General features: G+C 39.1%; 1 pseudogene; it reads left to right on the top strand.

Annotated features, from left to right (window-relative positions):
* The first annotated feature begins 12,024 nt into the window (after positions 1–12,024).
* On the top strand, positions 12,025–12,710 carry LOC100960878 (annotated as a pseudogene).
* The last annotated feature ends 1,141 nt before the right edge of the window (positions 12,711–13,851 follow it).

A 13,851-nucleotide genomic window follows, 5' to 3' on the forward strand; every position in this document is an offset into this window, starting at 1 on the left:
CACGCTCATTCTTTCAAATGCATATTTTGGCTTGTGATTATCTCTCAATTTTTTAAGAGTAATTTTTATGAAACTATGGATAAGTCAAAAAACAGTGTTGTTTTTGAATCTGAGCTCCATCATGAAACCAATGCAGCATGCCGGCAGCTTGAAATATCAATCAAGTGTTTGGGAAGGATTTGTGGTTAATGAATACACAGTGTGTCAATAGTTTGAGAAGTTTCTGTATGATAATTTTAATCTTGAAACCTAGCCATGTGGGTGACCTGAGACCAAAGTGGATAATGATGAACTGCAAGCTGTAATGGAAGTGAATCTGTCTCAACCCACTCATGAATTAGCACAAAGATTGATGTTCCTTACCGTTCCAATACTATCTGACCCTCTGAAACACATTGGCAAGGTAAATAAACTAGACAGATGTGTTCTGCATGAATTAAATGAGCGACAGAATAAAAATCATCTCAAAGCTTGCCTTTTCTTGCTGTCACAACATAAAGCGAACCATTTTTACACCTTCTTTCTATGTGTGATGGAAACTGGATTCTTTCTGACAATTCCAAGTGCTCAACACAATGGTTGCATAAAGGTGAAATGCTGAAACACGTCCAAAACTGAATATTCTTCAAAAAAAGCTAATGGTGTCTTTTTGGTAGTCCAGAGCTGGTATCATCCATTACAACAACATGAAACCTGGTCAATCTATTACAGCAGATGTCTACTGCAACCATTTGGACAAAATGATGAGGATGCTTGTGATTAAGCAGCTTAGATCGGTATGATGATTACATTGGTTAATACAGATGGGCCAATCCTCTTGCAAGGCAACACTTTCACACAAACAACACTGCTCAAACTATAGAAGCCAGACGTGGAAACTCTCTGTCATCCACTTTATCTACCTGATCTTGCACCAACTGACTACCACTTCTTCCAGGCTTGTTAGCAGTTTTTGCAAGGAAAAATATTCAATGGTCAACAAGTGACAGAAAATGCCTTTCGCAATTTCATGGCTACTCCCTCTTCAGGCCTTTTCACCGCTGGCATACACAAAGTACTATTAAGACAGTGAAACTGTGTCAGTAGCTAAGAACCATACTTTGATTATACTTCTTGTTATTTGATATGTAATAAGCTAAACTTTTGATTCAAAATCTGACATTTGGCATTTAATGACCTAATATATTCATCCAAGATTTTTCAGCTATAAAAAAATGAAATTCTCACACATGCTACAACATGGAAGAACCTTAGATACATCATACCAGATGAAAGAAGCCAAAGTATAGAGATACCATATGATTGCATTTATGTGAAGTGTCTGAATGGGTGAATGTATAGACACAGGAAACATGATTGCCTAGTGTTGGGGTGGGCACAGGGATTAACTGTACTCTAGCATGACAGGACTTTTAGGGGTAACAGAAAAAGCTAGATTATGGTGATGGCTGCATACCTATACACAGTTACAAAAATTTATCAGATTTTACCCTTAAAATGGGTGAATTTTATTTATATTGCAAAAAAAGATGTTTAAAATATGGTATTTGATCTGTTCTTCTGTTATACCACAGGAACAAATGTTTTTATACAAATGGATCCATGCATATGTTTTCTATACCTTCGAAGGTACAGTAGAAGCTCCATAGTTGACCACCCCCCTACATCGATCACCTCCCAATGTTGACCTAATTTTCACAGACTAGACACATATTACATGTATATATCGGTACAGGAGACCTGGTTCCTTATGTCATCTACCTTCATTTGTTGACCAGTTTGTCATGGTCCCTTAAGTGGTCAACTTACAGAGGTTCAACTGTATAGCAACTTGTGGTTGGATCTCAAGCCTGCCGTCCCTGTCCTGTGTAACTCTAAACAAAGACAATTCTCTCTGCTCCCTCCATCTCATATTACCTCAGGTCATGCTTGGGCACAAAATTCATGACATCTGAACACTTCCACATTTTGCAATTATGGCAATGGCTTGAGAGTGTGTCCATGATGGAGTCCAAGGCCCGGCCTCTGTGACAAGATGCAAGATGTCAGCATTATTACTTTCTTCATTCCTGTGTGGTCTTCCTCACATATCTCCACTTAGGGAGTCTAAATGGCACTAAGTCTTATGCATATCACCATGCGATATTTATCAAATGGCTACATAAGTGCACAACATTTGAAACAAAAATTTCCCTTGTAGAAATTCACCTTCAGGACATAGTGAAGGATGTTGATCCGTATCTGGTTATGAGGACTGCCATTCTTATAATTTTCTCCTGTCACATCTGGGCCTGAATTTAGGAACGGAGTCCAAATGAAGAGGCAGAAGGGAGCAGACGGAAATACTGATGTCAACGCATGCACACACACTGAGATATGGACCATGTTGTGTTGTCATAATACTGCAATTCTCTCAAAGAGAGTTGCTGGGCTCAGGAAAGACATTTTCAGCTCACCAATACAAACAGCCACAGGAAGCATGCCCTATACTGTGCCCATTACCAATGCACAAACTCTGAAAAGAGACCATCCACACACAGTGTAGCTAATACAGAAGGGCAAAACACTCTAAATAACATGGAGTTATAAAAATTGATTGTGTCGGCTCGGTGCCCAATGCACAGTGGTTATGGCAACAGCCACATACACTGAAACTGGCAGGTTCAAACTCGCCTGAGTCAGCTAAACAATGTCAACTGCAATAAAAATAGCCAGGTGTTGTGGCGGGCACCTGTAGCCCCAGCTACTTGGGAGGCTGAGGGAAGAGAATCACTTAAGCCCCCAAATTTGAGGTTGCCATGAGCTATGACACAACCGTACTCTACGGAGGACAACATAGTGAGACTCTGTCTCAAAAAAAAATTTTTGATTATGTCACATTCATAGGATAGAATGCTAAAAGGCAGCAAAAGCAAGTTATTTTGAAAACAGTGGTGAGAGAGAATTTCTTACCTATCAGATTAATGATTCACATTATTTCTAACGTGTGGAAATACAGGTACTTTCATCCTCTGATATCATGAGTATAAATTAATAATAGTATTGTGAGTTCATTGTCAACATAAAATTTTTTAGTTCAAAGGGTGTAGAAATGATACTGTTAGGAAATATTACAAAGATATTTTAACATATATGAGTATGTTGCTAAGTACATTATTGTCCCTAAAGGAGAAATGATGATAAGAGAACTGAATTTTCATTACCAGACACTGGTGTAATAAATTTGGAGGCATCTACTTGATGAAATACCCAATCAACACACACACACAAATTTTGTTTTAAGTATTTTAAAATGGGCTCAGCGCCCATAGCTCAGTGGTTAAGTCTGCCTCCTGGGCTGGCGGGTTCAAACGCAGCCTGGGCCTGCTAAACAACAATGACAACGGCAACAAAAATAGCTGGGCGTTGTGAAGGGCGCCTGTAGTCCCAGCTACTCAGGAGGCTTTGGCAAGAGAATCGCTTAAGCCCAAGAGTTTCAGGACACCCGGCAGTCTACCGAGGGCGACAGAGTGAGACTCTGTCTCAAAAAAAAAAAAGTATTTTAAAATGGCATCATCAACATGTATTTCCATGGAAATATGGTTACAATAAAGGCAACATCGTGTTATAAAGATCATAAAAATCTGGATCCATTTTGGCTGACCAAAATCTCCAACTATTTATTCATATGACTTAAAGCATTAGAAAAATTATTTATTTAGTCCTCTCACATACAGCTTTCTCTTCTGCATAGTACCAGGCTGCACGTTCTGTAGCACGTCAGCATCCCTACACAATGAGAATGCAGCTTTTCCACTCAGATTTCCAGAAAGATCCGCAGTTTGCTTGAGCCCCTCCCTCCCACCTTACAGCTCTGCAATGTTCACGCTGCACTTCAGGCTTTGGTCACTAGATGGCACCACCGTACCGCCCTCATGAAACTTCTCTACAAAAATATGTACGTAAGGAACCAAAAAATACACAGCACCTCACTTCAAATCCAATTTAGGAATCTATGTACAGAATGATTCTAATTTTGTCAGAATAAAACTTATAGATGTGAAAGAAGATTGTAAAATCCTCTGCTCTGAGGCATCCATATTTTAACATGAGTTAGCTCTAACACACAGGGGCAGTCCTTGGTAGGTGGAATATTTTCACCTGCAGGAAGCAATCCCCCTCAGGAAGCAATCCTCCTGTATGCATCATTTTTCTGGTTCATAAAAGAATCACATTGTAAATCTGAGATTGGGAGTCCATTCCCAGTCTGAACTGAAGATAAGGCTGCAACTGTGAGATGTATTTGACGTGGTGGAGCTAGAGGATCGAGAAACACACACACAGATACACACACTTCATTTTCTAAAATCTACTTTGCTTCCCCAACAAATTCTGCGCAATGAATGCTTTTACAAAATAATTCATGTGCACATTACTGTTGTCAATTGGTTCACATGTATTATCTTTATTCAAATTTTAATCAATACACTTTTTCTTGAAATAAACTTATCAGAAATATACAAGAGTACATATTCATAAATTTGAATTAACCTACATGTCTCACTGGCCCACCTCCCATCTCTTGACCTCAAGGGGTCTGTGGTCCATAGAATGGTGTATACTCTCCAAATGTATCCCTGTAGGTCAGGTGCACACCAATGTGTTCTCCTATACCCATAGATACTTGTTCCAAAAGAAGAATCACAGGATTCATCTTCTTTTACAACTCGCTTTTTCCACCTAATATTAATTCTAGGATTTTATTTGAGTCTTATTGGTTATTGTAGTTTTGCCACATTTAACGTGTTTATTCCTCATGTATATACTTGTATGAATTCTCTGTAGAAATCAGCATCCAATTATTTTGTTACTGAGTGTGCTTCACAAATCATGGATACTAATTCATATCTAAGGTGTAGTATGCAAATGTTTTTTCCCTTGTTTTGATACAATTCTTAGTGGAGTGTTTTTCTTCATTCAAAAGTTGCTTTGAATTTCAATAGTGTGAGTGAAAAACTATACAGCTCATTGTTTAAAAAGAAAATGTTCAACAACACCCAGGAGAGCATGTACAGCCATCCTCCAGGGAGGTTAGAGCACTCAGAGCCCCGGTGTCAGCAAGGAAAAATGGAAGATCTTTATAGTATTCCATAGTTAGCTGTTGAGTAGACGACAACCAAGTTGTCTCCCTGATTTACATAAACTCCCCTACAGCCATTATATTGACCTGAATAATAGTCACAACAAATAGGTAGCTTGAATAGCTGTTGAGATTAAATGGATCCTATGGAATGGATGGAATATAAACTGCACTTGCTTACAGTAGGTCAGTACATATTACATCCCTTCCCTAGGCTCACACGTCCCAAAGACAACACTTGAGCTTCTGCCTGAGCCCACTTCAGGGATCAGCCAACTTCAGTGGCTCTATACCCAGGTCTCTTGGCACAAAACCAGGACTTGGTTGTGGCATGAGGCCCTGTGGGGCCACAATAGCAGGGGAGGGTGATCTAACTATTTCTCAGCCTTGGAAGCCAATCTTCTAAAAGGGAGGCTGCTCAAGGTCCTCTAGGGATGGCAACAGTGCAAACTCTTTCCAATCATGCATTTATCTGAGGAGGTGACTTAGGCTTTGTGACTCTGAGCCTTGGTCATGTGTAAAATGGGACTGACAATATATCATCCTTGCAGAGCTTCCCAGAGGGTAAAACTTGGCCACAGTATATGGCATGGAGTGTGAGACTTAATGGCCCTTCAATTGCTGGGATACAGCAGCAGGGGATGGCTGAGCCTCAAGGCTAAGGCAGGCACCATGAAAAATCATTTCTCAAAGCTCCTCTTAATGAGAGCACAGACATCTAGATAAAATTTAACTCTTAACTTGTTGAACTTAAGCAAGTTTCAAGGAACTGAAAATTTTCAAAATTCTGTCCTTGGACTCCTCTTTACCCATTCAGTCAAAAGGTCAAGGTTTCTTTTTCTTTCTCTTTGTCTCTCTCCTCCCCACCACACACAAAGTAACCCCCAAATTTTCCATATTCCCTGTCAACATTCTTTATTTCCTACTGACTCCTTCTCCCACTGCACTATGGCTTCTGACCCAGGATTTCAATGAACATGCTCTCACCAAGGCCACAATCCACCTTTCTGTCACAATGTTGACATTTTTATAAAATACCAACATACTGACCGTTAGTATTAATGACATCCTAATAAATGCATGCTTGTAAAGACTGCTTCTTTTACTTCACAAGAAATATTTGACAGTTTAGCAGAACCTGGAGCAGGATGTACTGCACAAAAATCAAGGCTACCCCATTCCCTAACTGTGCAGTCTTTGGTGGTCTTTATCTGTCCCTCCATTTCTCATCTATAGAAGAGGGATTAGCCAAACTTTCTACCTTGTGAAAGTCCTGTCAGAATTGAATGCCTCAACACCTAAAAGTCACTTGGCACATATATGTTTTAGCCACATTCATTTCCATTTCTCTATCTTTTTCTTTTTCTTTTTTTTTTTTTTTTTGAGACAGAATCTCACTTTGTCACCCCTGGTAGAGTGTCATGGCATCATAGCTCACAGCAACCTCAAACTCTTAGGTTCAAGTGATTCTCTTGCCTCAGCCTCCCAAGTAGTTGGAACTATAGGTGCCTGTCACAACACCCAGCTAGTTTTAGAGAACGGGGTCTTGTTCTAGCTCAGGCTGTTCTGGAACTGGTGAGCTCAGGTGATCCACCTGCCTTGGCCTCCCAGAGTGCTAGGATTACAGGTGTGAGCCACGACACCCATCCATTATTTCTCTATCTTTATTGGCCATTAGTATCTCTATGGTAAAGACTGGTGTTTATATGTTGTGAGACAGGCAGGTTATAAAACTAAATGTAGGATGAGACCTTATCTTTTGCAGATAAGTATATAAATGCATGCATTTCTGCATAAATACATAAGTACCAACATAAGAAAACATCTGGAAGGATATAATACAGATATAAACGTTAGCAAGGCTAATCTTTGAGTGGTCTAGGGATAATATTATTAATTTCCTCTCCTATGTTACATGTTCTTACCTATAATAAACACCTATTGCTCTTGCAGTTATATAAAATAATAAAGTGTCATTCTCAGCCCTGACCGCAGACATTTAGAATAAGGAGTATTCCTGAGGCTCAGGAAGCCAGACAAGACACTCAGGAAGTCTCTTCTACAGTATAATAGGATATATTCCGTAAAATTCCAAACCACACTGATAATTATCGATACTTTAATTTCTTGCCTAGTTAATTTGGAAAAAAAATCAACATTTTTCTATTTGGCTGAACCCCCAAAAGTTATGCTGAGGTTCTAATAGCAGGCACATGCACAAGTGACCTTATTTAAAAGTAGGTAGACCCAGGCCAGGTGTGGTGGCTCATGCCTGTAATTGTAGCACTCTGGGAGGCTAAGGCTCGTGGATTGCTCTGAGTACAGAGGTTCGAGACCAGACTGAGCCAGAGTGAGATCCCATTGGTACAAAAAAAAAAAAAAAAGTAGGTAGATTCAATAAAGTTAAGATGAGGTCATTTGGGTGGCCCTAATTCAACATATCTGCATCCCTATAAGAAGATAAAAATACCAGTGAATACAGAGACACACAGAGAGATCAGCATGTGATGACAGAGGGCAAGACTGGAATGATTTCGCTGCATAGAAGGAATTTGGAGATGCCATAGCCATCCATCATCAGGGGCTAGGAAGAGGTAAGGAGAGATTCTTCCCAGGGGCTTAAAGAGAGCCAAGCCCTGCTGACACTTTCATTTCAGACTTTTGGCGTCAAGAACTATGAGAAATTAAAGTTTTCCTGTTTCAAATCATAAGTTTGTGGTACATAATATAGCAGCCTTACTAACACAGTACCTTAGTCTCAGGTTTTTCTTTTACTTTACTTCTTTTAAAAAACAAATTTTTTTCTGTGTATTTGAGATTTACAAAATATTATGGAATATATATGGATAGTAAAATCATTACTGTAGTGAAGCAAATTAACATAGCTATCATTTCAAATAAGTACTTTTTTACAAGACCAGCTAAATTCTTATTTAACAAAAACTCTTGATATAATTTCATTAGCTATAGTCCTTATGTTGTACATTAGATGTTTAGACATGTTCATCCTTGTATCCTTATAACTATTAATTTATCTCCTTTGACCCACATCTCCCTATTTTCCCCTCCCACCCTCTAACCTTCGTAGTTACTGTTGCATTCTCTCTATATATCTCTCCATTAACTTTTTAAAAATGGTTATTTTTAGGTTTCATATATAAGCAAGTTTACAAAATGTTCCTCTGTCTTAGTTCGTGAAGAATAATCTTCTCTATCCTTGTTGTAGAAAATGGCAGAGCATCTCCTTTTAAATAATGTTGCATTGTATACAAGGTATCCCAAAGATCACCCATAAAGTTGTCATACATAGGGAAAATGGGGGCTCAGTGCCTGTGGCTCAAGCAGCTAAGGCACCAGCCACATACACCTAAGGTGGCGGGTTCAAATCCCCAGCCTGGGCCCGCCAAACAACAATGATGGCTGCAACCAAAAAATGGTCAGGTGTTGTGGCGGGCACCTGCAGTCCCAGCTACTTGGGAGGCTGAGGCAGGAGACTCGCTTGAGCCCAGGAGTTGGAGGTTGCTGTGAGCGTGATGCCATGGCACTCTACCCAGGGGGATAGCTTGAGGCTCCATATCAAAAAAAAAAAAGAAAAGAAAAAAAAAGAAAAGGAAAATGGGAAATTGTAGCTAAATGTAACTTAATTTACAAAATATTAATTACACAATTTTAGAAAGAGGTGGTCAACACATAGAGAATAATTTTTTTATCTAATTTTTTATTAAATCATAGCTGTATACATTAATACTGTCATGGGGTACAGTGTGTTGTTTTTATATACAATTTGAAATATTTTCAACAAACTGGTTAACATAGCCTTCATGTCATTTTCTTAGTTATTCTGTTAAGACATTTATATTCTACATTTAGAAAGATTCACATGTACCCTTATAAGATGAACCATAGGTGTGATCCCACCAATCACCCTCCCTCCACCCATCCTCCCCCGCCCCTCCCCTCTATCTCCCCTTTCCCCATATTCTTGGGCTATAATTGGGTTATAGCTTTCCTATGAAAGCTATAAAGTAGTTTCATAGTAGGGCTGAGTACATTGGATAATTTTCTTCCATTCTTGAGATACTTTGCTAAGAAGAATATTTTCCAGCTCCATCCATGTAGACATGAAGGAGGTAAAGTCTCCATCTTTCTTTAGGGCTGCATAGTATTCCATGGTGTACATATACCACAATTTATTAATCCATTCGTGGGTGGATGGGCACTTGGGCTTCTTCCATGACCTAGCAATTATGAATTGGGCTGCAAAAGGGAACACTTCTACACTGCTGGTGGGATTGCAAACTAATACGTTCCTTTTGGAAAGATATCTGGAGAACACTTAGAGAACTAAAAATAGACTTTCCATTTTATCCTATAATTCCTCTACTAGGTATATATCCAGACGACCAAAAAAAAAAAAAATCACACTACAACAAAGATATTTGTACCACAATGTTTATTGCAGCTCATAGAGAATAATTTCTATATGCCTACATCCAAAAAACAAAAAGATAACTCATCAACAATCTAATGAAGTATCTCAAGGAAATGGAAAATGAAGATCAATCTAATCCCAAATGTAGCAGAATAACCAAAAGTAAATCAGAAATAAATGCAATTGAAAACAAAAGAATCATTCAGAAAATTAATGAAACAAAAACTTGGTTCCCTGAAAAAAATAAGCAAAAATCAATAAACCTTTGGCCAGATTAACTAGAAACAGAAAAGCAAAATCTCTAATAACCTCAATCAGAATGAAAAAAGAGGAAATAACAACAGATGCTACAGTGATAAAAGAGATTATCTCTGACTACTAGAAAAAACCTCTATACATAGAAATTTGACAGTGGAAGAAACAGACCAATACCTGGAAATATACTATTTCCCTAGACTTAACCAGGAAGAAATAGATCTCTTAAACAGACCAATATCAAGTCCTGAAATTAAAGAAACCCTGAAAAAGCTTCCCCCAAAAAAGAAAAAATCCTACACCACACAGACAACTTCATACCAGAATTCTATCAAACCTTCAAAGAAGAGCTTTTATCTATACTGCAGAACCTATTCCAGAACATTGAGAAGGAAGGAACCCTCCCCAATACATTTTATGAAACAAACATCATCCTGAAACCAAAACAAGGAAAGGACCCAACTAAAAAGAAGACTACATTTACTAATAAATATAGATGCAAAAATAATAAAATCTTAGCAAGTAGATTACAGCTACATATTAAAAAAAATTATACAACATGATCAAGTGACACTGCCCGACCAGCGGGCGGTGTCGGGGAGTTTGGGATCGGAGTATGAGAGGGAGAAGGAAAGGGTGGACACAATCACACAACCACTCATACAGTATAGGAAGAAGGCTGAGCCGAAGCTGTTTATTAGGGATCACTACAATCTTATATAGGGTTAGTTGAGGGGGCATGGTTACTTCATGAAGCTGAATCTATATAAGGCTAGGAATGTAGTCTTTGGCCTATGATAGGTTTAAAATGTGAGGGGAGGGCGGAGGGGTTATGCTGTCCTGAGGGGAGGGGCCCTGCGCTGTGCTCTGCGTTTCCCTCTAGGTCTTGTACAATGTAGCTAGTTCTATCCGGTTTTCTTACCAGTACTGGTCTCTTTATCCAGCCTTTTCACGTGGGGGTTGAATTAGGCTAGCACTTCCTCTTGCAATGTAGTTTAATATTTCTGTTAACCTTTACAATCAAGTAGGCTTCATCGCATTGATGTAAGGTTGGTTTAACTTATGCAAATCCATAAATGTAATTCACCACATAAATTGAAGTAAAAACAAAGACTATATGATTCTCTCCAATAAATGCAGGAAAAGCATTTGACAAAATTCAGCATCCTTTTCTAACAAGAGCACTTAAGAAAATAGGCAGAGGAGGCACATTTCTTAAACTGATTGAAACCATCTACAACAAACCCACAGTGAATTACATACTCAGCAGAGTAACACTGAAATCTTTTCCACTTAGAAGTGGAAGCAGACAAGAATGTCCACTATTGCCACTATTATTCAACATAGTTCTGAAAGTTATAGCTAATGCAATCAGGCAAGAGAAAGATATTAATGGGGACAGAAGACGTTAAACCCATGCTCTTTACCTATGATAGGATTTTATGCTTAGAGAACTCCAGAGACTCAACTGCAAAGCTCCTGGAAATGATCAAGAAGTATACCTAGGCTTCTAGGTCTTGAGCTCCAAAAGAGGACCCATCCCACTGGGCCTAGGCCAGATGACTACATTTTGCCTTTCTCCCAGGCTTGACCTCTATGCCATCATCAAGTTCTCCCTGACCACTGAGTCTGCCATGAAGATGACTGAAGGCAACAACACACTTGTCTTCGCTGTGGATGTCAAAGCCAACAAGCACTAAATCAAACAGGCTGTTTAGAAGCTCTATGACATTGATGTGGCTGAGGTCAACACCTTGATCAGGCCTGATGGCAACAAGAAGGCATTTGATCGACTGGCTCTTGGTTATCCTAACAAAATTGGGATCATCTAAACCTAGTCTGCCTGGCTAATTCTAAATATATAACTTTTCACTGTATTTTTTTTAAAAAAGAAAGAAATACAGTAACAAAAGGCAGTTAAGTCATGGTGAGGAGGGGAGCGTCAGCAAGTTGAGGTTAGAATTGTTGAAAGAATCCTGATACATTCCTACAATGGCCACTGCTCAGCTTTCTCACTCGTTCACAGTACAAAAGGCATCTCAGGAAACAGTTTTTCCATCTCAAATCACTAATGAGCTTGAGTCACTGATAATAGTGAAGAAACTTTTGCTACTTTGATCTCATGTATAACATACCTAAGGGGCCTGTTTCCAGAGAGCTCTTAGGGAGAGCACCATTTGAATGACCTCATCTTAAAAATCCTTCAAGAAGACAAAAAATGTCCCGGATCACTGCATATTATCAAATGGGTTGAAAGTTGTTTTGATGCTTTGGAAAAGAGATTCTTACACATGGCAGTACTTATTCTTTGTACAAGTCCCAAGGAACCTGAGAAAGTGACTAAAATATACCAGTTAAATTCAAATTCACAAAAGAAGAGCTACCATGGATTTCGACAGAAGCACCACAAGCTTTGAAAGTGTGACAAACAGTGAAGATGTTAAGAAAGCTAGTGTTCTACTGATCAGTAAATTGTATGTAGTGATGTAGAACCTTGGAACTCTTTCTAATTATATTATACTTACTATGAAACTCCACTACTATAATGCAGTAGTCCCACATGTTTACCAACCCCCTGGTTTTAAAAAAGGGGTAAATTCACACTTTCTGCTGTTTGATGGGGAGCCTGTCAACCTGCAAATGGGCTTGGTCTCCACTGGCTTTCATGAACATAAAAGTCACATCTGAGGCTGCCAGAGTGTTTGGTTTGAAGAGCAACCTGTTTCAGGAGAATAGCACTACTGAGATTGCCCATCAGGGTCTAGACTGTGACAAGGAAGAAGAAGAATGCAACAGTCTTATTCAAAGAAGGATTTTGTGTACAGGCAGCAAATTTCTGATAGCTCCCAGGAGAAAAGGAAGGTCAATGAACTAGTGAAAGTCTTCATCCCTAAGAGAAAATGAAAGTTCAATGCTTTTGCTACATTTATTTAAGAATAATTTTATTTTCCAAAACACACATGAAATGTCCTAGTAGGAAAGTAAGTTCTTTTTTTTTCCCCCCTTTTAGAGACAGAGTTTCACTATATCACCTTTGGTAGAGTGCTATGGAAACACAGCTCACAGCAACCTCCAACTCTTGGGCTTAAGCAGTTCTCCTCCCTCAGCCTTCGGAGTAGCTGGGACCACAGGTGCTCGCCACAATGCCCAGCTATTTTTGTTTGTTTTTTGCAGTTTGGCTGGAGCGAGGCTCAAACTTACCATGTGACCAGTGCCCCAACCACTGAGCCATAGGCACCACCCAGGAAAGTAAGTTCTTATCATCAAAACCTTTTTCTAAATTTGTTACTCAGCCTTTTTAGTCAAATTACTAAGAGCTAAATTACTGGGCAGGACACAGATTCACTTTGCCACAAGATAACAAGGGCACCAATGCTGTCTTGGAATAGCATTACTTCAAAGCTGAGTTAGAGATAAGATGCCTTTTATACTTGTAAAAGAACCAGGCCAGCTATTCTGAAAAGAAATAAGCTTAGTGGTGCCCGTAGCTCAGTGAGTAGGGCGCTGGCCACGTACACCAAAGATGGTGGGTTCAAGCCCTGCCCAGGCCTGCTAAACAAGGACAACAGCAACCAAAAAATAGCCAGGCATTGTGGTGGGCACCTGTAGTCCCAGGTACTTGGGAGGCTGAGAAAAGAGAATCGCTTAAGCCCAAGAGTTTGAGGATGCTGTGAACTGTGATGCCATGGCACTCTACCAAGGGTGACATAGTGAGACTCTGTCTCAAAAAAACATAAAACAAAAAGCAAAAAAAAAAAATAATAATAATAATAAGCTGTTGTTCTCAAAGGAAAGAAGGAAATGATTTTTTTTTGCATAATTAAACTCTTCAGGTAGACACTGTGAAATGTTTTAAGTTGTTGTAACCTGTCTATAGGAATCTCTAGAGCTTTATTAAAATTCCCACAGAGTTGCATAGGATGTGTGTGGAAGTGCTTATCCAGGTGTGATTTATGTGTTAACTTCAGTCATAAGGTTAGTGAATCTACAGAGAACTCAAATTCATCAGCAAGAAAAGAACAAACAATCCCATGTGTCATTGGGC

The sequence above is a fragment of the Otolemur garnettii genome, unplaced genomic scaffold (assembly GCF_000181295.1).
Source record: "Otolemur garnettii isolate 467f Iridium unplaced genomic scaffold, OtoGar3 scaffold00319, whole genome shotgun sequence".
NCBI classification, from domain to species: domain Eukaryota; kingdom Metazoa; phylum Chordata; class Mammalia; order Primates; family Galagidae; genus Otolemur; species Otolemur garnettii.